We start from the raw sequence: 27,204 nt of genomic DNA, 5'->3' as shown, positions 1-27,204 counted from the left end.
AACAGGGATCAAAGCAGAACAGCAGCTGTGAAGGGCATGACACAATGACCAAACTGTGATACAAAACCTGAGCAGGGCTTAGAGGAGGTGAGGAGAGTATAAATTCCTTCCAAAGAAGAGTAACTTTTCTTTCCTCAAGTCTTAAAACTGTAGCAAGATGAAGAGGACAGCAAGTGTGCTGACTAGTGTACAAAATCTCTAGGAGCCCCCACAGTTAGGAGAGGGAAGGCAGAAAAAGGATGCTGTTGATGACGAATCAACCAAACCTTTTTGTGAGGAGACTCCAGGGATCACCCTCCCATGGAAGGTCCTGAGGAACTATGGAGAGGGCAAAGGAACAGTAGCGATGATAGGCTCAGGCTGGCCTCCAAAAACCACTTAAATTCTAATGGATCTAAATGCTATAATTTTTCCAGTTAAAAGAAATCTTCATCATAAACACCAATTTGCAAAGAGAAGGTACAAATACCAAAACATGTACTCATCTGTTCTAATATAAAGAACCCTCTATTATACAATTACTTATCAGGGGAAAGTCCTTAGTTTTGATAAATAACACCTCACTCAACAAAGAGTAGCCTAATGGATTCTTTTAGCATACTATTTTAATGTTTAGCCAAGAAAAACAACAAAACAAAACACAAAAGCAAAAAAACAAATACTCTGAGAATCCTTGGTTTAGTTTTACGGTATATCAATATGTTTGTTTAATATAATTGCTCAGTTCTGTGGTTACATATATAACTAAAAAGATGCAGAAATCATAGATGCCTTAAGGAGAAAAAAAAAACAAACTATGACTGTGCCCATTTGTGTCAGGCACTTTGTAAAGGAGATCTCATTTGATTTTCACAACAAATCAGCAAAACTGGGCAACTTAGCACTTGCCCAGCTTGATATAGCTTACAGGAAGAGAAGCTAGGATCTGATTTTAAAATGGTATGGCTTCAGAATCTATGTTCTGTCCATTATACTACACTACCTTCTATCACTTCCTCATATAGGAAAGTGAAGGACTGACTCTTCAATGGGTAAAGTCATGAACCATAGATTATTTTCCCAGTTGAGCCAAAAAACGCATTGTCATGCTACAGAGATATTAGGAAGTGCTTTAAAGGAAGTGAGAAAAGGCCCTATCCACTGGAAAACTTTCTTGATATTCTAAATATTTCCAAAATCCTGGGGATTCCTCTGCCAGTCAGCAGGGACCAGCCACCAAAGAATTGATTGTACATATGACTGGGGATTCCCCAGTCATCACCTTTATTTTCCCCATCACAGCATGAAGAAATATTACACCATAGAAGAGATACTTGCTACCTCCTGCATTAGCCATCCCCAACACAATCTTTAAAATGTGTACATATAGAATAATTAAAGCCTACAAAATGTGTGTAAAATAATACAACATATAGCCTAGGTACCTGCATACCAACTTGTGAAATACCTTACTAGTCACATCAGATTTTAAGACATAAATATAACGAGGTGAAAAGAAAAACTCAAAAGGAAAAGAATTTCTTAATAAGTGTTATTACATATAGTGTAAGGGGAACCCATTAGAAAGCCAGATACATTTTTTGTCCCAAAACACATTAAATAATTTATATGGAATGCTTAACATGTCTAAAAAACATACCTCTAACAGAAAATATACAACAAAAGAAAAGAGATGCTTCTGTGTAGAACTGAGTAGTATCAGAGATACAACCATGAAACTCTGGGCTGTGAACTCTCAAAGTAGACAGCAGGCACAATGACATGTTAAATTGCCTACATAATGTATAGTTTAATAAACCCCCTTGTGGGTAGAACACACTTGGCATCAATCAAGAGCCATGAACAGATTCCTTTATTTTCTCAATATTCATCTAATAAATTGAAACTTCAATTAACCTTGGACAGCAACTTTAGTAGCAAGAGACAACTGTTGATACCTTCTAGGATACACAGTCATTAAACATAATAAACACACATCATGAATTTTTTCATTTGAAATTAGAATTGTTATGCTTAACAACTATTTGCATAAAATATGCTGAAGACACTGGGATGCGTAACGTTTGGCATTTATCTGAAGTCTAGATTTGCCATGCTATATTATAAAGTGCTAATATCATATTCATGGAAAAAAAGAAATAGCATATTACCAAAACTTTAGAATCCTCTAAGAACTGATCTCTGATCACACATCCCACGCTCCCTCATAGCCTAACTACTACTCTGAATTGTATGCTTATTCCCATATATGTTTTATACTTTTACTCCATCTGTATGTATACAACATATATCATAGTCTCTTTATGTTTGCAAAACTAAAGATAAATAATTTTACACAGTATGCACACTTCTGCAACTTGCTTTTTCTTTCTCTCTCTCCTTTTTTTCATGATCATTATATTTGTAAGATTCACCCATGTTGATATAGAAGGCTAATAACATTTGCATAATTCTTTTGTATCATTATACAACCATGTAGCCATTTTCCTATTGACAAACAGAATTGCTTCAACATTACAAGTAATATTTTTCAAAATGTTTTTATACCTGTGCTAACACATGAGAATTTCCCTAGACAACATTTAGAAGCAAAACTTCTGGAATAAAAGGTATATACATCTTCAACTAAACTAGATATTGAAAAATTGTTGTGAAATAGGTCAGACAAATTCACAACCCCTCTGACCTTTCAACTCTTTAAACAGATATTGCCAAACAGAAATTTCAACTCCAAGCATGCTTTGAATCTGGATGGATCCTCATTCCAACAGGTATTTTATTTATTTATTTTATTTTTTTAATTTTTTTTCATTTTTGAGAAAGACAGAAGGCAAGCATGGGAGGGGCAGAGAGAGATGGAGACACAGAATATGAAGCAGGCTCCAGGCTCTGAACTGTCAGTACAGAGCCCGATGTGGGGCTGGAACTCATGAACTGTGTGAGATCATGACCTGGGCCAAAGTCAGACAATTAACTGACTGAGCCACCCAGATGCCCTCTAGCAAACATTTAAAAAAGTTTGTTTGTTTATTCACAATAAGTTCTACCTCCTCAATCCGTGTAATTTATAAGGTAATCAGATCACAGTCTAAACTGATTGTCAGTAATTAAATGTGGCTTTTCTCATGTTCAGTATACCCATTCTGAAAAATAAAGATATCTCACCTCTTCTTGAGAACTATTTGGCAAAATCTATCAATGGCCTTAAAAACAGACTAGTCTTTGAATCAGAGTATCTAGGAATTTACTCTAAGAACATATTCAGAGGTATACATGAAAAGTTGTATATCAAGATATTTGCCTTAGTGTTAAATGTGATGTCCATTGCAATATTGTCCATTATAGACAAGCAAAAAGTCTATCAAGTAGGAACTGAATAAATGATTGTATATTCACATAATTGAATATTAAGTGGAAGTGGAAAAAGATGAGGTGGATGAAAATGAACTGACATATTATTTCAGTTATTGATTGCTACCTAAAAACCACTCAAATACAAAGTTTTTACTTATTATTTTTCAATATGCTGTGGATTGACTGGAAGTATTCTCCTGTTTCTTCTGGTGTTAGCTGGCCCCATTTAGTGGGTCTATTGAATGTCTGCTCCATTCAGCTGGCAAGAAGACCTCCCTCACACATCTGTCATTTGCTGCTGGTTGGCACCAATTCCCTTCCATAAAGCTTGTTTGTTCATAAGGCCAGACCATCTTCCTTACAACATGGCTGCTGGGTTCCAGGAGGGAGTAATCTAAGAGGTCAAGCCCCACTGTGGAAGTTCTTAGTAAGTCTCTGCTTGTTTCAGGCTTGCTAATGTCTCATTGGCCAAAGCCAGACACATGGCCAAGCCAAGACACAGTGTGTGAGAGACAAAGGTGTGGATTCCAGAAAGCATGGTTCATTGGGGGTTACCAACGTAACAGTCTGCCACAATTATTACGTAAACAAATGAAAAACAGAAGAGCAGAATAGAGAAACCATTGTTTTTAAAAGGTTTGCATAGGGGCGCCTGGGTGGCTCAGTCATTTGAGTGTTTGACTTCAGCTCAGGTCATGATCTCACTGTTTGTGGATTCAAGCCCCATTGGCCCTTGTTGCTGACAGCACGGAGCTAGCTTTGGATTCTCTATCTCCATCTCTTTCTGCCCCTCTCCTGCTCACACACACACACACACACACACACACACACACACACACCCTCTCTCTCTCTCTCTTAAAAATGAGTAAACATTACAAAAAATTTTTAATTAAAAAAATAAAAAGGTTTGCATAGAATGTATCTGGAAGTATATACTAACACTGTCTCAAACAGTGTTTGAAACAGTGGAATGAAAGTTACACGGGAAGTGGTAGTCAAGAGCAGACTTTTTTTTTTTTTTTGNNNNGAGAGATAGGGAGGGCACAAGTGAGCGAGGAGCAGAGAGTGAGAGAGAGAATCCCAGGAAGGGAAGAGGAGACAGAGAGAGAAGCAGGGCTCAAGTTCACCTAAAGCAGGGCTCAAACTCACAAACCATGAGATTATGACCTGAGCCAAAGCCAGATGCTTAAACAACTGAGCCAATCAGGCATCTATGAACAGATTTTTTTAAATATTTATTTTTGAGAGACAGAGAGAGAGAGCATGAGCGGGGTAAGGGCAGAGAGAGAGCCAGACACTGAATCTGAAGCAGGATCCAGGCTCTGAGCTGTCAGCACAGAGCCTGATGCAAGGCTTGAACCCACGAGCTGTGGGATCATGACCTGAGTCAAAGTTGGACACTTAACCGACTGAGCCACCCAGGCACCCCTAAGAACAGACTTTTTAATGCAAGTATGTGTGTGTTGTGAATTTTTTATAATAATCGTATATTTTATAATTTTAAAATTATGATAGAAGATGAGGTTATACAAGAATAATTACATAAGTAAATGCTCGTAATATGTCAACTGAAAAAAATGTTAATGGTGATTATTTCAGAATGAAAGAATTGTGGCAATTTATTTACTCTTCATGGTTTTCCATGTCTGCTACATTTTGTATGAGAAATATACACACAAGATTTTTAAATTTAAAAAAATGAAGAGGAAACAATGAACTCAAACCATTTGCTGTCTTTTTTTTTTTTAGTGTTTATTTTTGAGAGAAAGAGAGTGTGTGCACGTTGGGGAGGGGCAGAGAGAGAGGGAGATAGAGGACCCAAAGCAGGCTCCACACTGTCGATGCAGAGTCCAATGCTGGGCTGGAACTCATGAACCGTGAGACCATGACCTGAGCTAAAGTGGGAAGCCCTGTTTTCTAGTCTTTCTTATTCTGCATACAAGTATTTCTAAATTATTGCAGCATGACTTTATCTGCATTTTACATTACAAAAATGCTCATATATCTAATAGTAATAAAATTTTCCTAGTGGCAAAGTAGACTACGTGTTACTCTACTCTGTTTCATGCTTTGCAGTCTAATAAGATCATGAAGCAACTGTAAAGTGCTCCAGAATGATAGGTTTTTCCAAATATGCATTTTGGATTTCTCAAACCTAAATCCATATTGCTGTCTTACAAGGAAGTTTCTTATGAAGCACTTTCCCAATTGTTTAGAGCGGTCTTCAGGTCTTAATCATTTCATCAGTTCTTTGACAGCAAGGAAAAGCATACTTCTTTACTGTTGTTTAAGAATCGATTTTCCCCTTGCATTCAATTATTTTTAAATATACAAATAAATATAATATTGGATGTGATTTAATTTGTTTCAAAAATGGGCATTGTTACTATTTTCTTGTCCCATTTAACTGAAGCAACAACATTCTATATGATGAAAAAATCAAGACTATTCTGCTTCTTTTAATAAGAAGAACACTTTTTAATTAAACCTATGCTTTAAAAATATATTAATTATAATTCACGGAGATCTCATTAAATTTAACCCCATTTAAGATACAAAACAGATATTATTTATTAGAATACATAACACCCATAATGAAAATAATAAACATGCCTATTCACAGCATTTTGGGGATAGTGACTCTTGCTGGGACTGAGGGAATGGAAAGGGTTTAAGGAGGAGGTTTCCTTAGGTGTATCTATAATTTTTTCATCAAAAAAGAGGACAGACTGAAAGAACTGTTATACCTGGGTGCTGGAAAAATAATCATCTATTATATCGTCTTCTGTAATTGTAATTAAAATATTTTTAATTAGAAAAATAAAAACTAATTACGTGCAGCTGGTGCCATCATCAAGCTGGCTAAGACACAGCCACAGACAGCTGATGAGGTGATTCCTGAAAGAAACCAGGCCCAGAAAGGAATCAGATGCTCCATAACCCAGTCATGCCAGGGTTATTTTTAGGCCAAGAATGTGTTCCAAGACATATATGCAACAGGACTGCACTTTCTTAATTCAATGTCTCTGGGCAAAAAATAAAGCCCTGGTTTTGGCAGTGTGTGCCTGCTTTTTAGGCTTTTGTCTGGCTCTCTCCTGCTTTAGGAACTAGAACCTGAGGAGAGGTGAGACTCATTAGAATACACATAAATTTCCAGTATATGGAATTTGCTTGACAAAGAGAAGGTATCAAGGGGTACAAACTTTTCTTCCTTTGGCCAGAGTTGACCTTTCTCAAAGCTAGGGAAGAAATACCAACTGGAGACTTAAAGGAAAAATCTTTAAGAACTTACATTCTAGCAAATGCAGAAATGTGCAATTTACATAATATCACAATCTCTGGAATTCCTACGCGGTACTATATGTAAGATTTTCCAGGGCCTTCAGTGAAAAAAGGACACTTACTTCCACTATAGCTCCTGTGAATATGGTCTAGGGAATACAGACAAGATTCTGTACTTGGGCAAGCAATTGTAATTATAACTGAAATATGGGTCATGATGGGTAAAGCAGTACAATTATGGAGAGATGGGATATCAAGCGGGCATATCTTCCCATGCCTTATAGATTACTACAGAGAACATGGTCACCATCCCTCTAAACAAGTTGTCTAAATTCCCAATCAATTGATCTTTCTACTGAATTAGAGTTCAAATCCGATAGATGATTAAGCTTTCTAGTCACTTTTGTAATGTAACAGATTCCCTGCCTCCCTCCTAACCTGACCCCAGTTCTAATGCTCCCTTTTGAAATTTCAGCAGTATGGGTGGCCCCTGTATAGGGGAGAAGGGGAGATGGAGTGGAGTAGGAGTGGTATGTGTGTGTCTTTGTGTATACATCTGTGTGTGGGGTGTGCATATGGTATATGCTGTGTGCATGCTTGTAAGTTCCCAAGTGGATCTGAAACATTCTCTCCTTGGAGCTTGGATTAGACATACTTTACTTGGGCTTAATTACATACCTATGACACAATTCAGAGATTTACCTCAAACATTCTTCATTATTAATGTATCAATGCACCATTTTCTTTTCCTAGAGATGGTACCTGGACCTGAGCAGAGGACTTAAGAAATTGCTGTTAAGAGGATAGTAAGTAGCTTCGGCATTTTGGAGTAGAAACTGGTCTTGATTCTTGGGGGAACTCTCTCACTTGTCTATAAGGAATTACTGTGTTCAGACTTTTAATTGTAAGAATGCGAGTTCTGCGAAAACAGGAGCTGTATCTATTATTTACCACTGTATCCCAAATACTTGGTAAAGTGTTTGGCACATGGTACAAACTCAGTAAATATTTGTTCAGGGCAAAGGACAATAAATGCAGAGGTAAACTTTGTTCTCAGAAAGCCCAGTAGCAATGAAGCACATAAATGCAGATGGTCAAGACTAAATCCATAATCCATCTGTGTCATGATATAAATAAAAGGCAGTCATCTTTGAGGCCTAAGGGCCTGAGGATAACTGTGAGGTTGTTTGTTATAGTGTGTTTGGCTATTCGTGTTAATGTTTTCCTTCCTTCAGATTAGGCTTTCAATAGAAAGTTTTGGAGCTCTGATGTGGCCCACAGAAAAAGGGAAAGAAAAGGAAATCTGAAGGGGAAGTCTAGGGAAAAGAAGCTGCCCCCAGCCTTGCTCCTCACCACCGCTGCCACCTCCCCACCCTACAGCCCTCTTTCCCTCCAAGCAACCTACAGGGCCTCAGGGGAAGTGTGGCCAGTAAGGAACACTCTCTAAGAAGCCTGACCTAGAATAGTGACTACTGAGGTAGTGTTAAGTTCTTGTCTACATTGTAATTCCTTAGGTGTCCTAAGCCTTAGTGAAAGCTGAGTTTGGGATTCAGAATTAGGTCTTACATGAACAGATATTTCTTCAAAGAAGACATACAGATGGCCAGCAGATACATGAAAAGATGTTCATCATCACTTACCATCAGGGAAATGCAAATCAAAACTACAATGAGATATCACTTCACACTGTCAGAATGGCCAAAATCAACAACACAAGAAACAACAGGTGTTAGCAAAGATGTGGAGAAAAAGGAGCACTCATGCACTGTTGGTAGGAATGCAAACTGATGCAGAAACTGTGGAAAACAGTACAGATATTCCTCAAAAAATTAAAATAGAATTACCCTACAACTTAGCAATCATGCTACTGGCTATTTACCCAAAGAATACAAAAATACTAAATCACAGGGATATATGCACCCCTATGTTTACAGCAGCATTATCTACAATAGCAAAATTATAGAAGCACCCCAAGTGCCCACCAACTAATGAATGGATAAGAAGAGGTGATATATAATGGAATGTTATTCAGCCATTAAAAAAGAATAAAATCTGCCATTTTCAATGACATGGATGGAGCTAGAGAGTATTATGCAAAGTGAAATAAGTCAGTCAGAAAAGACAAATACCATATGATTTCATTCATATATGGAATTTAAGAAATAAAACAATCAAATAGCAAAAAAAAAAAAAGAAAAGAAAAACAAAGAAAAGAAAAGAAATAAAGAGGTAAACCAAGAAACAGACTCTTAACTATAGAGAACTGATGGTTACCAAAGGGAAGGTGGATGGGAAGATGGGTTAAATAAGTGATGGGGATTAAGGAGTACCCTTGTGATGTGCTGCTGTTATATTGAAGTTTTGAATCACTACAATACACACCTGAAACTAATATAACACTGTACGTTAACAAACTGGAATTAAAATAAAAGCTTTTACAAAAGAAAACTGAAGGCTGAGAATGGGGAGCCACAGAAGCATGTAGGGGTTATATTCAGAGGCAGCAGAATAAAGAAAGCAAACAAAGGAGTCTAAAGCCATCACTAGAAATGGCCCTGCTAAACACCAATCTCAATGGATTCAAAAAATGAGCAACTTCTTCCTAAAGTACTTAATGAACACTAGCAGAGAGAAGAAAACTAAAATAACAGCTTTGAGCAGGAATTTGGAAAGAGGCCTTGGAATAAATATTTAGGGTCTTAAAGGAAAAGGTGTTATTTGGCAGTCTGAACAACTTGAAATTTGGAGTGAGCCCAATGATTGATATGAGGATCTGAGCCTATTCTCCTTCTTAGGTGAAGACTCTAAGCTATTAATTTAGTGTTTAATCATTCCATTAGCATTCAAGTATTTGCTAGTAGCAAAGCAGTGTATTGACTGAAAAGGGATAAAGATATATGTGCATATGCATATTTCTCTGTGTACATACGCACCTATCCTAGACAGGTACTAAATGTATTTACACAGACACACACACACACACACACACACATATATATACATATACATAGTAAACATCATTTTATAACTATGATTCACCCTTATTAATGACTATATATTATGTCATAGTAATGTTTTCTTATTCATTCAGCCAATTTATGAATACGTATTGAATGCCTATAAATCAGTAAGAATGCATTCAGCTACAAGTAATAGAAAAGCTCAGTACAAAATGAGGCTTGCCTAAAAATGACTGAGAGCTCACTCTAAACAACAAGGTATCTGAGACTCGGGACCTCCTTTCTCTCAGTGGAAGGAGCTATACCCCCACCTTGGACCCCACAGGACTCATGGTTTGCTCCATCTCATAGACCTTAAGGCAGCTCTGTTCCCAGAAGACTCCTGTGACACCTGATAACCCCAAAGCTAAACAGCCTATGTATTATTATCCCATTGACAAGGCTGTTATCAGTGATTGCACTCTGAGGAGAGGAAGAATGGAGACACACAGTGCATGTTGCAAAGAGTGCCAAGCCCCTGCATGTTTGCCAGCATGATGGGAAGATGGGGACGAGTCCTTCGCTTCTTTTACCAAGTTTGGGTGTGTGGGTGTGGCTTCTGACAATGGTTCAGTGACGAGACTACACCAGGGCAAATGTTTCTGCTATTTTCTTGGCCTTTTCCTCATCCCTGTTGCCCTGTGATTACAAGACACCTGTTACTTGCTATTTTGATTTGTAATTTTTTAAATGTAGATATAGTGCATAGGCTGCAAATAGTACTCTTGTTGTGGAGACTGCAAAGGTTAAGTGCAAGCCCCTTTTTCCCTCCACTTGAAACAATTCATCAAGCCAACCAATGATTTTCACATTGCTGAATCAAATAATTCACAGTCCTCATTCCCGCTGACCACCAACATTTGACAGTTGATCTCACTCTGCTTTTTGAAACATTTTTTTTTTCATTTGGTATCTAGGATAAAACTCTTCCTTGATTCTTCTCCTTCCTCATTGACTACTTCTTCCCAATCTCCTTTAGGGGCCCCTCCTAATCATTCCAGCTTCTGAATGCTGGAGGGCCCAAAGACCCAATCCTAGAACTTTTCTCATTCTTTGGGTGATCTCATTCAGTTTCATAGCTTATTTCACTGACAGTTTTAAATTTCTCTCTCAAGTTCTTGAAACCCAGATTTATTTATCCATTTACCTTTTAACTTCCTAGTTAATACTTTAATAACAATCTCAAATTAATATGAATAAAACTGAACTCCTTATTCCTCAAACCTTACCTTTAAAACACTGCTCCTCCACAGACTTCCCCATAATAGTGGCAACATCCTTTGTAGAGTTATTCAAAGAAGAAATCTGTAGTTACTCTTGATTTTTCTTTTAATCTCTTCTATTCACTCTATCAAGAATCCTACTGGGTCTAGCTTTTGTTTATTATTATTACTCAAGTATGATTAACATGCAGTGCTATATTAATTTCAGATGTATAATATAATGATTCAACAATTCTTTATATTTCTCAGTGCTTATCAAGAAACGTATATTCTTAATCCCTATTTTCTATTTCACCCACCCCACTACCCACTGCCCTTCTGGTGACCACCAGTTTTTTCTCCATATTTAAGAGTTTTATTTTTTATTTGTCTTTATTTATTTGCTTTATTTCTTAAATTCCACATATGAGTGATATCATATGGTATTTGTCTTTCTCTAACTGATTTATTTCATTATACCCTTAGCATTTTACCCTCTAGGTCCATCCATGTTGTTGCAAATGGCAAAATTTCATGCTTTTTTATGGCTAAGTAACACTCCATTGTGTGTGTGTATATATATATATATATATATATATATATATATATATATATACCACATCTTCTTTATCCATTCATCTATTGATGGACACTTAGGTTGCTTCCACATCTTAGTTATTATAAATAGTGCTGCAATAAATATAGGGGTGCATATGTCTTTTAAAAACTAGTGTTCTAGTTTTCCTTGGGTAAATAAATACCCAGTAGTGGAATTACTAGATCATATGGTGATTCTACCTTCAATTTTTTGANTCTTAAATTCCACATATGAGTGATATCATATGGTATTTGTCTTTCTCTAACTGATTTATTTCATTATACCCTTAGCATTTTACCCTCTAGGTCCATCCATGTTGTTGCAAATGGCAAAATTTCATGCTTTTTTATGGCTANTTTTTTGAGGAACCTCTATACTGTTTTCCACAGTGGCTATACCAATTTGCATTCCCACAAACAGTGCAAAACAATTCCATTTTCTCCACATCCTCACCAACATTTGTTATTTTTTATTATTGATTTTAGCCATTCTGACAGATATAAATTAATATCTGCATTTCTGTGATGATTGGTGATTTGAGTATCTCTTCATGTTCTTTTGGGCACCTACTGGCTCTATTTCAACATAAATTCAGGATCTTTTACAACCTCAAATGCCACTACCCTGGTCTAAGGACTTATCATGCTCACCTGATTATTATAAGAGCCTCCTAACTATATTGCCAACTTCAGTTCTTGCTTCCTATATTCTATTCTCAACAGTGCCCAAAATGACTATTTTAAAATGTGTCAGATTATGAGCAAAAGATAAAGCCATCAAAATAGCTTAAAACTGCTACATGCTCTTATCTGCCCTCCTTGCCGTTCCTTCTAAAACAGAAGATTTTAAAGAGCTAGAAACCATCTATGACAACAGTTCAAGTTCAGTGGTTCTCAATATATGATACACATTTCACTAATGGTAACAATTTACCCTATATTCCTAACCAAATATATCAGATGTACCTCCTTCCCTCTGGCCTACTCTCTTATCTGCATGTGCAGAATTTTAAGTATCAGGTCACTGGCAAAGTTCCCAATTCCAAAAGTGGTTCTCCAATTCCAGAAATGGGTTACTATTATTGCTATAAATATTTAACGATCTTCTACTGCCAATAAAAACAAGCTTTTAAGGTTTGAATATAAACAGCTTGGTCTATTCAATATTGATGTAAGGTCCATGTAATTTATTCCTCCTAACTACTTAAAAGGAATATACCTATTGATATGCCTATATTCTAATGCATATTGAAAAGCATAGTATGGCCAAATTAAGGTAAAAACCTCTCCAACTGGATGCATAGTTCTGTCTTTCTAATTCTATATGAATATTGTTCTTAATTTCTAAGGCTTCTTACTGTTGTTTCATTGCTAGAAGTTATGGCTTTAATCTAGGAACTATAACATCAGTTTACTATATTCAGGCATAACTAACCGCTGATCCGAATACTCATCTACTCTTTATAGCACTTAACTCCATATTTTAAAGTTTGCTGATGATTTCCACCATATTTCTACAGCCTTTAAGTCATGTGGTCCTGTATTCAAATTACTAATTAAATAATACTAACCTACACTTGACATAATGTATCTAATTCTAATTCATAGTCACTTTTCTCTGGTACTGCATAGGAAGCATGGTTCCAGTAGTATTCCACCCCAAAAGACTCCCTCACCTATTTATTGAACTACAAGGATGGTGCCATTTAGAAACTCACCTTCTCATTTCTTTTTCATACATCCTTTCTGAAAGTTCTCATATCTTAAGAAAACTGTCCATTTTGAGCACTTATAAGCTAACATGACAGTAAAGCAATCTTTCAGGTTCTTTGTAAACTGTTATCCAGCTTCTGCAGAGCTAAGAAAGAAGAAAGAAGTTTCCTTAAAGGGTCAGTGAGAGGGCACCAAAGACAAAGTTCTCTTACATCACAATTTTGCTTCACTTCCCCTTTACCCAGTAGCCTTTAAAATGGATCTCAATTGTGGTGTCGTGATCTGTTTACCCTCCATCATGGCTTTACTCTTGAATAAAGAGCAATTCAACTTCAACCAAATTAGGTTGCCTAACAGCATATGATTCTGAATCATTTTCCCATCTCTGACACTGAAATAATCTGGCTTTATTGCTTTTTCTCAAAACTTTGCAATGAAAAGTCATTTAACCACGGGGTATTTACTACCCAACAACCACACCCTAGGCCATACCATAAGCAGCTTCAAGGGGATCCTGGGGCTTCCCAAGAGGGGGCTGAGGGGGTGGATGGCCACCGTGGTATAACAAAGATCACTGGCTTGGAAGTCAAAAAACCCTTAGCTTGAATCACAGCTCTGCCATTTACCATCTCTCTGAATCAGGGCAACTCACTTAACCTCTCTGAACTTCAGTTGTTCCATCTAAAACCTGGACATAATATAGTCCATCTCACCAAACTTTTTCCAAGAATGACATGTGAGAATACTTAGCAGAAGGAACACTAATAAAGGGAAGGCACTCCATAAAATTGTTTATTTTTAAGTTAGACACAGCCTGTTTTTCCTCTTTGGTGGTAGGATAAAGAGCCTTGAATAATTTAGAGTAATCTCTTTTCCTTATGACCCAAGATTTTCCCAAGATTCTGGAGCCTAAACCCCAGGTTTACATGTGCATGCTTCTGAGGCTACAGCACTCAAACACCAAATGCTTAATTTCAAGAAAACAAAGCAATTTCTACTTCTAAAACCACCTCCAATAACAACTCAAATTCTAAAATTCCACAATTTGAAATTAATTTTTTAATTATTTATTTTGGTGCTACCTATGGACAGCATAAATGTTCCTGATGGAAATAACAACTTAATTTTATCTGTCATTTACATTTCAGTAGGAATGACTTCATGTGATAATATTTTATGAGACCAAATATATCCAAGAAAAAAAGAGCCATGCAAATACAGTCTCTGCATGGCTCCTACAAGAAAAAAAGTCACGTAGAGAGGGAATCTGTTGGTTCTCTAAGCGCTCACTCCCTGTGTGGAGGAAGCAAAACTCCCAAACAGGAATAGGATGCTGAACTTGGAGATGAGTTTCCAGATCAGACAAAGCCCTCCTAGTCCTAAATAGGAAATGGCTTTACACTAGGGTTACCAGCTTCAGCAAATAAAAAGGCCAGACACTCAGTGACATTTGAATTTCAGATAAATGACCAATATTTTTTTATTTAAATGAAATATAACTATACTTCCTAGTATACTTATTCATTGTTTTTCTGAAAACCCAGTTATACTAGGTATCCTGTATTTTAAGGCAACCCTACTTTATTCCCTTGAAAGGTCATCGGACAGTAGAATCTTCAGATTTTCCAGAACTCGGCTATTAAATAACACACAGAAAGATGTGATAGCTGACACTGTCACTGTGAAAGAAAGGTTGTAAAATGAGATTTACTATCCATAGAGAACAGGCACTTTTTGGGCCCTTCCTTCTCAGAGACAGACAGTACACTGAAGCTGTGTTTCTTTATTCATTCATGTATTCAGTTATGGCAGATTGTATACTTACTGGGAAGCCAACATACACCAGCATTGTGCTTGTCCTGGAAATAAGTGATGAACTAGTTAAACACCATGCATGCCCCAACAAAGCTTCCAGTCTACTGGAGGGCTTAGGCACTAAGGAGTAATCCTCAAATTTAATAACAATAATTATAACTGTTACTAGTGCTATGAGCTAAGACCTGAGAAAGAAAATGCATGACTTCAGCTTATTCATTCATCTCATTTGTATGTGGTTCTGTACCAGGTAATGTCAGACACATAAAGATGAGGAAATAGTATGCCTTACTTTAAAGATCTAGTAGGGAAGACTTACACAGACATAATATTAAATATGGCCAATTATGGTAGGCTATAATATAGACACTCCTGTGTCTGTAGCAAGAAATGTAGCTGCTTCTTTATACCAGAGTACTTTATTTGCCCCTTGGGAGGAAAATGGAAGTTCACATTCCTTTTAGTATTTATTCAACAGGTATCAAAAACACTCTTCAAACAAGATTAATATTTGCACTACTGATAATTCCATTATTTAAATGTCTATGTCAAAAGCAATTTCTAAAAACTGAGGTTATGTCATTGCTTCCTTCCTATTTGACAACCTTGCAGTCTTAGCTTGGGCTGCTATAACAAACATACTATAGACTGAGTAGCTTCAACAAAAGACATTTATTTCTCACAATTTGGGAACTGACACCAGAGTGTCAGGATGGTTGGGTTCTCACTGAAGAAGTCCCTCTTACTGGTTTACAGATGGTCATCTTTTCATTGTATCCCCTCGCATGGTGGAGTGAGTGAGAAAATGGGGGAAAAAACATTGCTCTCTCTTCTTTTAAGGTCACTATTCCCATTCATGACCTAATTACCTCCCAAAGGCCCCACTTCCTAATACCATCATACTGCGGATTAGGATTTCAACATATGAATTCTGAGGGACACAAATACTTAGTCTATAGAACTGACCAATAGACAATTATTTCATTATTTTCTCTTAATTTTTATCTTTGTCCCCTCTTTGGAGGAGTTTCCATATAAATTTAGTTTGGAGGGAAGCTGCACAAAAGCTTTGGATTCATTTTGAATTTTGTTTGTTATGTCATGTGGTCAAGGATAATCTATTAATCTGTTATAAGCCATTTCTATGAATTTTGCTGCCAATAAAAGGATGAAATATCCTTCTCTGTATCTAAAATAAATGACTACAACTATGTAACAACTAATATTAATTAGATAAAATTTCTGGGGAAAAATTAACATATTTGGCAAAGACTTTTTCCCCCCACTCATTTACGACCTAATATGGTAACTATAACTCAGAAAAACACACAGGTCTTTCTCACATACAAAATATATGATAGTAACTCTAGAATGAATATATAGCTCCTAAGAATAAAGGCTACTTTATGAAAATCCAATCTTTTCTTTAAAATAATTTTTTTCATCCATCATGCAAAATAAACAGGATGACAAAACACAGTTCTGTGGACAGCTGCCTTTTATACAAGTGCGTAAAAGTTAACAAAAGCAAACTTTGTCTTCTCCCTAGGCCCCTCTGTTTCCATTTTTTCTCCTCTTAGTATTAGTCTCCCCATTCCTTTCTACTTATCGTTGTACCCTTTCTAGCCCTGTTGTTTTCCAACAACACAAAACAAAACATGAAAAAGATCTGATGAACATTTACAGTTACCTACTGATTAGTAATTACTCTTTAATTAAAAATACATTCAAACTAATAAGCTATCTCATTGAGAACTCAAGTTTTTCAAGTTCTAAAGGAAAAAACATATGTTCTCTTTAAATCTGGCCTTTCAACATTGATATCAAAATAAGTAGTAATTAAATTTTGCCCTCATCTAAGATAGCCAAAGACTTTCCCATCCTGATGCAGTTCTGAATTTCCTTGTTTTCAAGTTTTGCCTTTTAGCTAATGGCACCACATAGGCAGCCCATCATTTATGTGAGTGATCCAGAAATCATTCTTGAGTGGTAACTATCTCTTATTCTTATTGTTTCTGTTATCTACTCTTGTGTAAAAAAACTTCCCAAAAGGGGGTGCTTAGGTGGCTCAGTTAGTTAAGCTCAGGTTTTGGCTCTTGGTTTTGGCTCAGGTCATTATCTGACAATTTGTGAGTTTGAGCCCCACATCAGGCTCTGTGCTGACAGTGGAGAACCTGCTTAGGATTCTCTCTCTCTCCCTCTTTCTGCCCCTCCCCTTCTCATCCTCTCTAAATAAATAAATAAATACCTCCCCAAAAGTTAGTTGCTAGAAGTAACAAAGATCTGTAATTTCTCATGACTCCATGGGTAAGTTGGGCAGTTCCTCTAGTGATTTCTTCAGAGTTCACTGTTGAGACAGCTTCCAGTGGAAAGTTTCAGATAGAATGTTCCTTAATCCAATGGATAATGCTGGCTATCAGCGGGGTGCCCAGAATCTCCTTTTCCTCTGATCCTCCTATCTGCTAGACTGACTTCTTTACCTGGCCATCTCAGAAAGCCTTCCATAGGCCAAAAGCAGAAGCTTCAAGCTCAGAAGTCACATAACATCACTTCCAAAATGTGCTTTGTTTATTTTTCATAGCACTTAATATCACATTATGTAATTTAGAGATGTACATTTGCAGACTTATGTATTTCTGTCTCTTTGACTAGAATGCAACTTTGTGAGAACAGAATCCCAAGCATCTACAACACTGTCTGGCACAAAATAGGAGCTCTATGATTAATTACTGAATAAATATAAGAATGTATCTTCTTCCTTTGTCACCAGGTCCTGCCAATTCAGTATGCTAAGAGACAATTACCAGATTTCCATTCATTCACTCTCACAGGGATACTATAATGGCCTTCTAAACCATCTTCCCTGCTCAGGCAGTCTACCCTCCATGTAAATAGGAGGGTTAAATCTGAATAAGAGGTCTGATCATAGTATTTCTCTGCTTCACAACTTCAGTGGCTCCCTCACTGTTAATAGAATAACATCTCAAATGCTCACCATGAAATTCAGAGCCTATGTGACATGATCTGAATCTCCCTTTCCTGCCCCCATTCCTCAGCAACAACCCCCTCCAACCCACAAATCTTGCTTCCAATGTGCATTGATCTAATCCGTGTTTTCTCTTCGCTAAATTCTCCAGGTTTTTAAAATATAATTTGCACCTTACCTTTTCTGGCTGACAAACTCTTGCCCATCTTCAAGATGTAGCATTTTCATTACTTCTCCACTGGAAACTTATTCAACATTCCATTTACCCTACGTTTTCTAAAAATTCTGACCCAACCTAAATAAATTATTTTATTATAATTGTTTCTTTATATATCTGTCCCTCTCCCTCAAGAAACCATTATCTCCTGTGTCTTTTCTTTCTCAAAATGTCTATACTATATTCTAGGCATTGCTTAGCACAAAGCATGTGTTAAATAAATGTTGGTTGAATGAATAGTCCCAAAAATAGATTGGAAGGTAGCTTTAGAGCAGGATTAATGACTCGATGAAGCTCACTACATCCCAGGGTAACTTCAGACCCAAAACCAGACTAGACACAAGCATTATGAACAAAGAGGGCTGGAGAGATAACATATCCTAGGCTTCTGACATTTGGTTTGAAGCTTTAGGCTTCCTCTTTTTAGGCAGCCTCATTAGAAGGCCAGTTCACAAACACTAACTGCTAAGATGTGATTTGCTATAAACACAATCAAATAAGAAATTGCAGGAAAATCTGAAAGGTTTTGTTCCAGATGTGACAAGGTAATGAACTTGAAATGTCTGAAGGTGGGAACTGTAGCCAATGATTAACTGATCCTGCATCTGTTCACATTAAATTGTCTCTAGAACTGTTGGAAACAGGAGATTCCTGAAGTAAATAAACAATTCTCACCCAGAAAAATTTTTCCTAGCTAAGGACAATCAAATACCTGAAGAAGCAGTGTATATATTTTTTTGTTCAATGAAATACTGAAGTTTTTCTTCTTATACACTGATACTGAGAACATTTTTAGAAACATTAACATTAGTTCCCACCACACAATAACTTTTCTTATAACCCCCTATCTTGACATTTTTACTAGGGAGTGAGTCAAATATCCTGACCACCTAATCCATGATATTTCCACCATAGAGGTAGAAGCTTGCACTACATAAGATGCTCCAGCTGGTGGGCCTCAGGAAAGGCACTCCTATCGGGAATATTCTATCATATCCCTTATCTCAAGACTTCATGTTAGCAGGAGAGCTGAAAACAGATCATTCTACCCTTGAATATTTTTCCCTAGTCAAGGACTATCAGCTCCCAAGAGAGCAGTTTGTATATTTTTGCTCAATGAAACACTGAAACTTTTTTCTTGTACACTAATGTTGAGAACTATTTTGGAAACATATCAACTAGTATTGACCTTGTAAGTACTGAGTTCCTTTTTGGCTCTGATTACATCTTTGGAGTTATAAAAGAAGGAACATTCTTTCTTTCTTCAGCAAGCATATAATTAAATGTGGAAAGTTAAACATGGTTCATTTTTCTAAAGAAAATGTATTTAATCAGCATGTCTTTTGGCCTTTATTGATCAGAGTTGAGGGACTCCAAATAATATTGACTAATGCCAATAAAGCCCTTTCTGCTCTAAATTTACACTATCTCTCCTCCTTCTAGACTGATACTTAAGGTGACTAAAAATACCACTACTATCTGGAGATGTGATATGGGCACACTGCTAATCTGACCTCATTATTACTTTAGCCCTAAATATGGCAGAGATGAGGCTCATGTACACTTATCACCTCCTCTTGAATTCATGGCCTCATTGCTACTCCATCTCACCATTCTTCCACACTGAACCCAGATTAGACTCAAGAATCCCTTTTAATCAAATGCTTTTAGTACTCATAACCTAGTGAAGAGATCCAGCATGTGAGACTTTTAAAAATGGGGGCGCCAGGGTGGCTCAGTCAGTTGAGCTTCAGACTTCAGCTCAGGTCATGATCTCACACTTTGTGGGTTTGAACCCTGCATCAAGTTCTGTTCTGACAGTTTGGAGCCTGGAGCTTGCTTCAAATTCTGTGTCTCCTTCTCTATATGACTTTCCCCACTCACACTCACACTCTGTCTCTCTCTCTCTCTCAAAAATAAATAAACATTTAAAATTTTAAAAATAAAAACAACAAAACACAACAACCAACTATCAAAACACAAAAGCAGAAGGCAATAAGCTCTTTGACATTGGTCTTAACAATTATATATAAATATATGAGTTATATATATATTATATATATGAATTAATACCAGAAGCTAAAATAAATAAGCCATCAACAAAATTAAAAATGTAACCTATAGAATGAGGAAAAAAATGTGTGCAAACCACATATTTGATAAGGAAGTAATATCCAAAATATACAAGGAACTCATAAAACAAAACAGCAAAACCTCAAATAACCCAATTTAAAAATGGGCAAAGGATCAGAATAGACTTTTTACAAAGAAGACATACAAATAGCCAGCAGGTACTGAACATTACTAACCATCAAGAAAATGCAAATCAAGGCCACAATGAAACACCACCTCACATCTTTTAGGAAGTTTATTATCAAAAAGACAAGTAATAACAAATGCTAATAAAAATGTGGAGAAAAGGGCTGTATGCCATTGATGGAAATGTAAACTGGTATACCCACTATGGAAACAGTAATGAGGTTCCTCAACTTCCATATGATTCAGCAATCTCACTTATGTATGGGTCTATGGCTGAAGGAAATAAAATTATCTTAAAGAGATATTTGTACTCATATATTCATTACAGCATTATTCACAACAGTCAAGGAATGAAAACAACCTCAGTCTCTGTCAATAGATGAATAGATAAATAAACTGTGATATCTATCTATCTATCTATCTATCTATCTATCTATCTACCTACCTATCTCCCTATCTATCCACATATATACAATGAAATGTCATTCAGCCTTGGAAAAGAAAATCATACCATTTGCAACAGCATAGATGAAGTAGAAGGGAATAAGTGAAATAAGTCAGACAAACAAAGACTAATACTTCAAGGAAAAAAACAAAGAGTGAAACTCAGAATGAGAGAGGAGAATGGTGGCTGCCACGGGCTGGATAGGCTGTGGGGGTTGGGTGGGGGAAAAAGGAAATAGGAAGGGTACAAACTTTCAGTTGTAAGAAAAATAAGACTTCAGGACCCAATGCATAACTTCATGACTATAGTTGACAACAATGTATTGTATAATTAAAATATGCTAGGAGACTAGGATTTAAGTGTTCTTGCAAAACAAACCAAAAAAAAAGGTAAATTTGTGTTAATTTACTCAATAGTGGGAATCCTTTTATGATATATACATATATCAAATCTTCACATGTACATTAAATATATTACAATTTTATTTGTCAATTATACCTCAATAAATTGAAAACAAAAGCAGAAATAGAAAGTCTTGAATGAAGCCTCACCAAAGGTTTTAATAAACTTGAGGGAAACCTGACTAAAAAAGATGAGGCAGGTTGAGGAAGGGTAAAACAGAAGTCAGAAATATAAAATTTGCTGATGATTATTTACCATGATCTAACAAGGAGAGACCCTGAATCTGGCATTACTAGAGACATGTTCTCAAGTGGGATGCAAGGATAGTTCATTAAGCTCTATCAGAACATGGATGAAACAGTTCTCTAAATTATCCAACACCATTGATCTGATCTAGCTTGGCAACCACCAAGCAACTTTCTAATTACAGCTTCTCAGCTCAGACATGGGTAAGAGTGTTCTTTGGAAACCTAACACGAATAACCAAAAACTAAAAACAGATATTCCCAATTTTAAACAAATAAGATGACAATGGGGCAGATTTTTTCATAGGTGAATGTCAACATTCAATCAGATCCATTCTTTGATTTTTACAAATAAATATACTGGAAACTTGGTTTATACATCAGTCTCTTTTGGGCTTACTCATGGTGGTTCCCCAAATATCTCCAGTCCTCCACCTTCTGGGCAGAGAGCAAAACTGCATATCTTGGCTCCTTGTGGTTGGATGAGGTCATATGACAATGAGTGGAAGCAATGTGTCACTTCTGGGTTAGAGCATTTAATTGCCAGTATGAGGCTTTCCAGAGCTTATTTCCCTAGTGTTGGTGACTTGGCAACATTTGAGATATGGGCTGTCCTGTCATCTTGGGTCCTGGGAGGGCAACAGTGGACTCAGAATCCCCAGAGAACCAAAAAGAAAAATGGACCAAGTATGGACCATTCCATAGATGACTCCAATAATAATCATTCTGATTCATATTCCAACATGAAATACATATTGGCTTAAATTCTTAAGTAAAATATACTGGATATAACTTTAATATTCATAACAATCCAGTATCAGTCATTATTATGGATCATGAACTACCTTAGGATCTACTGAGTTGTGAAAGCTATGGAAGCATATACAGAGATGTGCTTTTGGGCCTCAGAATGATTAATCAGGCATTTTTCACACATTATTTCATTTAATCCCTGGACCACTCTACTAATTAGACTATATTATTTCATCTCATACTTGATAGAATGGACACTGAGATTTTAAACAGTAAACAATACAGATAGAGATTCTGTACACAGGACAGATTCTTTACATAGTGGGTAAAAACCACACTCTTTCTATACTGCTACCTCCTTGCCATTTGACATTAAATAATGTTACTTTTTAAAAATTTCTTCTTATGTCGAAGCCCTGTTTCTTGCTAACAGTTTGTATTTAGTAATATTCCAAGCCTTCCTTTTTAATTTGCTTGTTCTAACAAGTATTGAGCTAAGGAAAGCAAATAAGCAATTTGTTAGATGGGTTAGGAGGAAATATGCTCTGGCCAAGGACCTAGTGTACCTGCTCTGTGAGCACAGCAACTTTAACACATGGACTCTTAAGTCTCTGTTTGAAGCATAAGGCTTGTACTTGCGAACTCTGTGGTTTTTTTAGATAAGTTCTGAAGAGTGGAATTTACCAGAAAAGCAACTTTCAGATAACTAAAGTATGTCCATCCACATTTATATCACTCTGGATCTGCCTGGAATTTTTATGAATGTGTTGTTGTTTTTTATGATAATGGGCCTTTAAATATGATAAAAATGGTTTTAAAAGGTGATACATTTAGTATATATTTTTGAATGTTTCATTTATTTATTTTTGAAAGAGAGAGAGTGTGAGTGGGGGAGGGGCAGACACAAAGGGGCACAGAGGATCTCAAAGCAGGCTCTGCACTGGCAGCAATGAGCCCTATGTAGACCTTGAACTCATGAACTGTGAGATCAAGACCTGAACCTAAGTTGGACACTTAACCGACTAAGCCACCCAGGCACCCCAAAAAGGTGATACTTTTAAAGATATGTTGTGTGAATAAATGCACTGAGTTTAAATGGGTCACTTAATGATTGAATACAATTGCCTTTATAGGTTATTTGAATTTTTCCATTTTATGTTTCTTCCATTAAATTAAAATTGTTTTCCAACTCCCATTTTATTTAGTAACTTTTATAAAACCTCTACTAAACCAGCTAAAATACAATGTAATTGCCTTTATGTGGATACAAAACATAGAAGCCTAATGAGTTAAAGTTAAAGATAAAATACCAAATAAAGGATGGTCATTCAACCATCTACTACCATACAACAGCCTGATTCTTTTGCAAATAGTATTGAAGTACAAAATACCTGGTCAATGTCATAAACTATTGTTTTTACCAGAAGGAAGCAACAATGCTGTTTGTGATTTCTTTTTAGACCTTTTTCTTCTCTTTAGTTCTAAATGATAATAAATAATTATAAAAATTTCAAACGCTGCACTAAAGTAAGCACAACAAAGTAGGTTATTTCATCAATTTTAATTTTGTTCAGGCATTACACCAGGCTCTGAATATCTAAAAATGAATTAAGAGATAGTTCCTTTCATCTAGACAAAAGGAAATAAACGCAGGGCAGTTTGATGGTTATGATTTACAATCATGGAGTCAGACACATCTGACATAGGATTCTGACTCGGGCACTCAATGGCAGAGTGATATTAGATAAGACACTCATGAGTCTCAAATGAGTCTCAAATTCCCCTTGGTGCCTCTATCACCTGAGATATGGTAAGAAAGGGGCAATACGTCTGCATGGATAAATCTGTGGAGACTAGAATCTAGTTGCTGTGGTTTTCACCCAGGCACTTCTACTCATTAGCTCTTGAAAAATTAGCTTAACCTAAGATCCTTCATTTGCAAAGTAGGGATAATAATAGCATGTATTCCATAGGTTATAATGAAAACTAACAGAGAAAATGAACGTAAAACACTTAGCACAGTGTTTTCTTTATTAGTTTGCTAGGGTTGCCATAATAAAATTCCATAAACTGAGTGACTTAAACAACATACGTTTATTTTCTCACAATTCTGGAGGTGAGAGGTCCAAAATCAAGGTGTTGGTAGAGTCAGTTCCTTCTGCAGCCTCTCTCCTTGGCTTGTAGACAGCCATTTCCTCTCTGTGTCTTCATGCACTCTTCATGCACTTCATGCACAGAATGGCATCTGTGTCTCAATCTCTTCTTATTAGGACAGCGGTCATACTGAATTAGGGCTCACCCCATGCCTTCATTTAACTTCCATTACCTCTTTAAAGACTTTAAATACAGTGACATGATGAGATACCAGGAGTTAAGCTTTCAACATATGAATTTTGTTGAAATGGTGAGAGGTAGGAGACACAATTCAACCCATAACACTGGCCTAAAGAAACACTCAATAAGTGTTAGCTATCATTGCTGCTGCTGCTATTGTTATTATTATTGTTGTTATTATTATTAAAATAGTTAAGCAAATAATTTATTAACCTCACAAGAAAGTATGGCACCAATACTGATTTAACCATAGGCTGTTTTCTTATATTTTATTTCACAAAGAGGGGAATCTTAATCATAATGATGTTTAGTGTTATCTACTAGATCCTACAGCAGATACATGGAGAATTCCAAGTACAAGCTTCTGATAGTTTCCACATTGGTTAAAATACTATATGGTCAATGCCAAAGGTTCAGTCCATATTTATGCCAATGGCTTCATTTTATTCTGTGGTTGCAGAATGTACTCCAACCCTGGTTAGTTACATTACAAATAAAAGCCATTATTTCTTAACAGGAACAGGGCAAGAGGGTGCACATGAATCAGCAAAAATCTACTGGTGTGATGAGAAAAACAACCAAGGGTATATTCCCTCCTCTAAATCAATAAATGATTTATCAGATCTTTTTTTTTTTTTTACAGGGAAAGGAAAAAATGCTCAAGAAATGACAATTGTCTCCCAAAGGAGCAATGAGTGGAAAAAGAGATTTTATTTTGACCTTCCCTTTTTAAAGCACTTAAGCTAGTAAATGAAATTATTGGCATCTATAGAAACATTTAATANGAACCCACGAACCGCGAGATCATGACCTAAGCGAAAGTTGGACGCTTAACCGACTAAGCCACCCAGGTGCCCCACTTTACTCCTCACTCTTATAATTTCCCTGGAAGATACTGAAACAATGTACCCTGAGGGGATTTAGTAGGGGGAGGGGGAAAAGGCTCAATTATATTTTCAGATATGGATACACATTTAATTTTCTACTAATAAAAGTGGCAAGAATCCAGCTACATTTTGAAAATGATTTGCTCTAAAATAGATATAGATGATAGACTTATGTGTATTCAATACCTTCCCTTTAAGATTCTCAAGTGTCATATGTGTAATCACTGACATTTACAGGGAACTTTAGATGATAAAAGAAAGTTTTAAAGGAATGATTCTCTTCCTTTCCATCAAAAATAAACTAAATATTTAAATTCATCTCTTCTGTCCCCATACATGTTTTCATGAAGCCATATTAAATCAAAATAGAAGTACCACTTGTAAAATATGCCCTACTGAAATGTTTCTAACTTGGTGCTGTCACTAGCAGAAAGTAACTGAGGGAAATTTGTGCAGGCTACAGTTTTATTCAAAGTATTATTTTATATTTTTATGCTTCTTAATTCAACACTTAGAAATCTCCAGCAATTTAGATCATAATACAGAATTTCTTGAGGTATGCTTGTTCTTCTGTAGTTAAAACAAAAACAAAACAAGACACTAAAGTGGGTACTGGGCAAATACCCTAAGGACCTCTTGAACTCAAAATCTTTTCGGGCCACAGAGAAACTATCACCAGACCTCACTCCCATAGTGAACAGTAACCCGAGAGTTGGCTTCAAACATACACAGCACTGTAATACACCCAGACTCAAACAATCTTGAAATTTTCCCAGATGGACAAGTATATCAGAGATTAGGAAATATTTAACATATACCCCCTCTTCATATTAAGTGAGAGATGACTAGCAAGAGAGTGGAATTCTAAGGGCACCACACTGGTTCAATCGGTTGAGTGTCTGACTTCGGCTCAGGTCATGACCTCACAGTTTATGAGTTCAAGTCCCACATCAGACTCACTGCTGTCAGCACAGAGTCCACTTCAGATTCCCTGTCCTGCTCTCTTTCTGCCCCTCCCCCACTCATGTTCTCTCTCAAAAAGAAACATGGAAAAAAAGAGAGAGAGTTGAATTCCAGGCAAATTACATTTGCCTCTACATTGTTAAATAAACTTTTAAAGATGTATAATGAATTACAAGCTTCCATACCAAGAAAATGTATTTTTTATCTATTTTTTAAAATGTTTGTTTATTTATTTAGAGAAAGAGAAAGAGAGGTGGGGAGAACAGAGGAGGGGCAGAGAGACAGAGACAGAGCATCCCTAGCAGGCTCCACAGCTGTCAGCGCAGAGCCTGATGTGAGGCTTGAACACACGAACCATCAGGTCATGATCTGAGCCGAAGGCAGAGGCTTAATCGACTAAGCCACCCAGGCGCCCCTAGAAAATGTATTTTTTAAAGGCCATGAATAACTGTACAAACTCTACAAATAACCACAGTCCCTGCCCACTGACATATCTCCATATTTAGCATAAATACAGGTCTTAGGTTTTTGTATCGACCATAATAGATGTTCATTTTTAATTCTTATCATTTGTTAAATTCTTTAAGAAAATAATCTCTTTGTTATGCAAGCAGGTAAGGAAATGGAGGCTCAGAGAGAGGAGATAATTTGTCTATAGCACTACATTTAGTAATAGGCAGAGCAAGGATTCAAACTCCAGCCTGTGCAGTTTCTGCTGTGCCCAAATGACAATACTACTTTCATTTTCAAG

The 27,204-nt window shown here is 36.5% G+C and overlaps 1 long non-coding RNA gene across 5 annotated transcripts in view; it reads left to right on the top strand.

Annotated features, from left to right (window-relative positions):
- LOC144226291 (uncharacterized) overlaps positions 1 to 27,204 on the top strand; it is a 79,200-nt gene that overhangs the window by 27,711 nt on the left and 24,285 nt on the right. For 3 of the 5 annotated variants that reach the window (XR_013333584.1, XR_013333585.1, XR_013333586.1), the window contains 2 exons: positions 2,706 to 2,771; positions 7,390 to 7,442. This is a non-coding gene — a long non-coding RNA (uncharacterized LOC144226291). Of the gene's footprint in view, positions 1 to 2,705; positions 2,772 to 3,570; positions 3,782 to 7,389; positions 7,443 to 25,246; positions 25,373 to 27,204 lie in introns of those variants that run through there. The other 2 variants (XR_013333587.1, XR_013333588.1) reach the window with 2 other exon arrangements.

This window comes from Crocuta crocuta, unplaced genomic scaffold (genome assembly GCF_008692635.1).
Source record: "Crocuta crocuta isolate KB4526 unplaced genomic scaffold, BGI_CrCroc_1.0 scaffold62, whole genome shotgun sequence".
Taxonomy (NCBI): Eukaryota; Metazoa; Chordata; class Mammalia; order Carnivora; family Hyaenidae; genus Crocuta; species Crocuta crocuta.
Note: the sequence above shows the minus strand (reverse complement) of the source record. Positions and strands in the feature narration are given on the sequence as shown.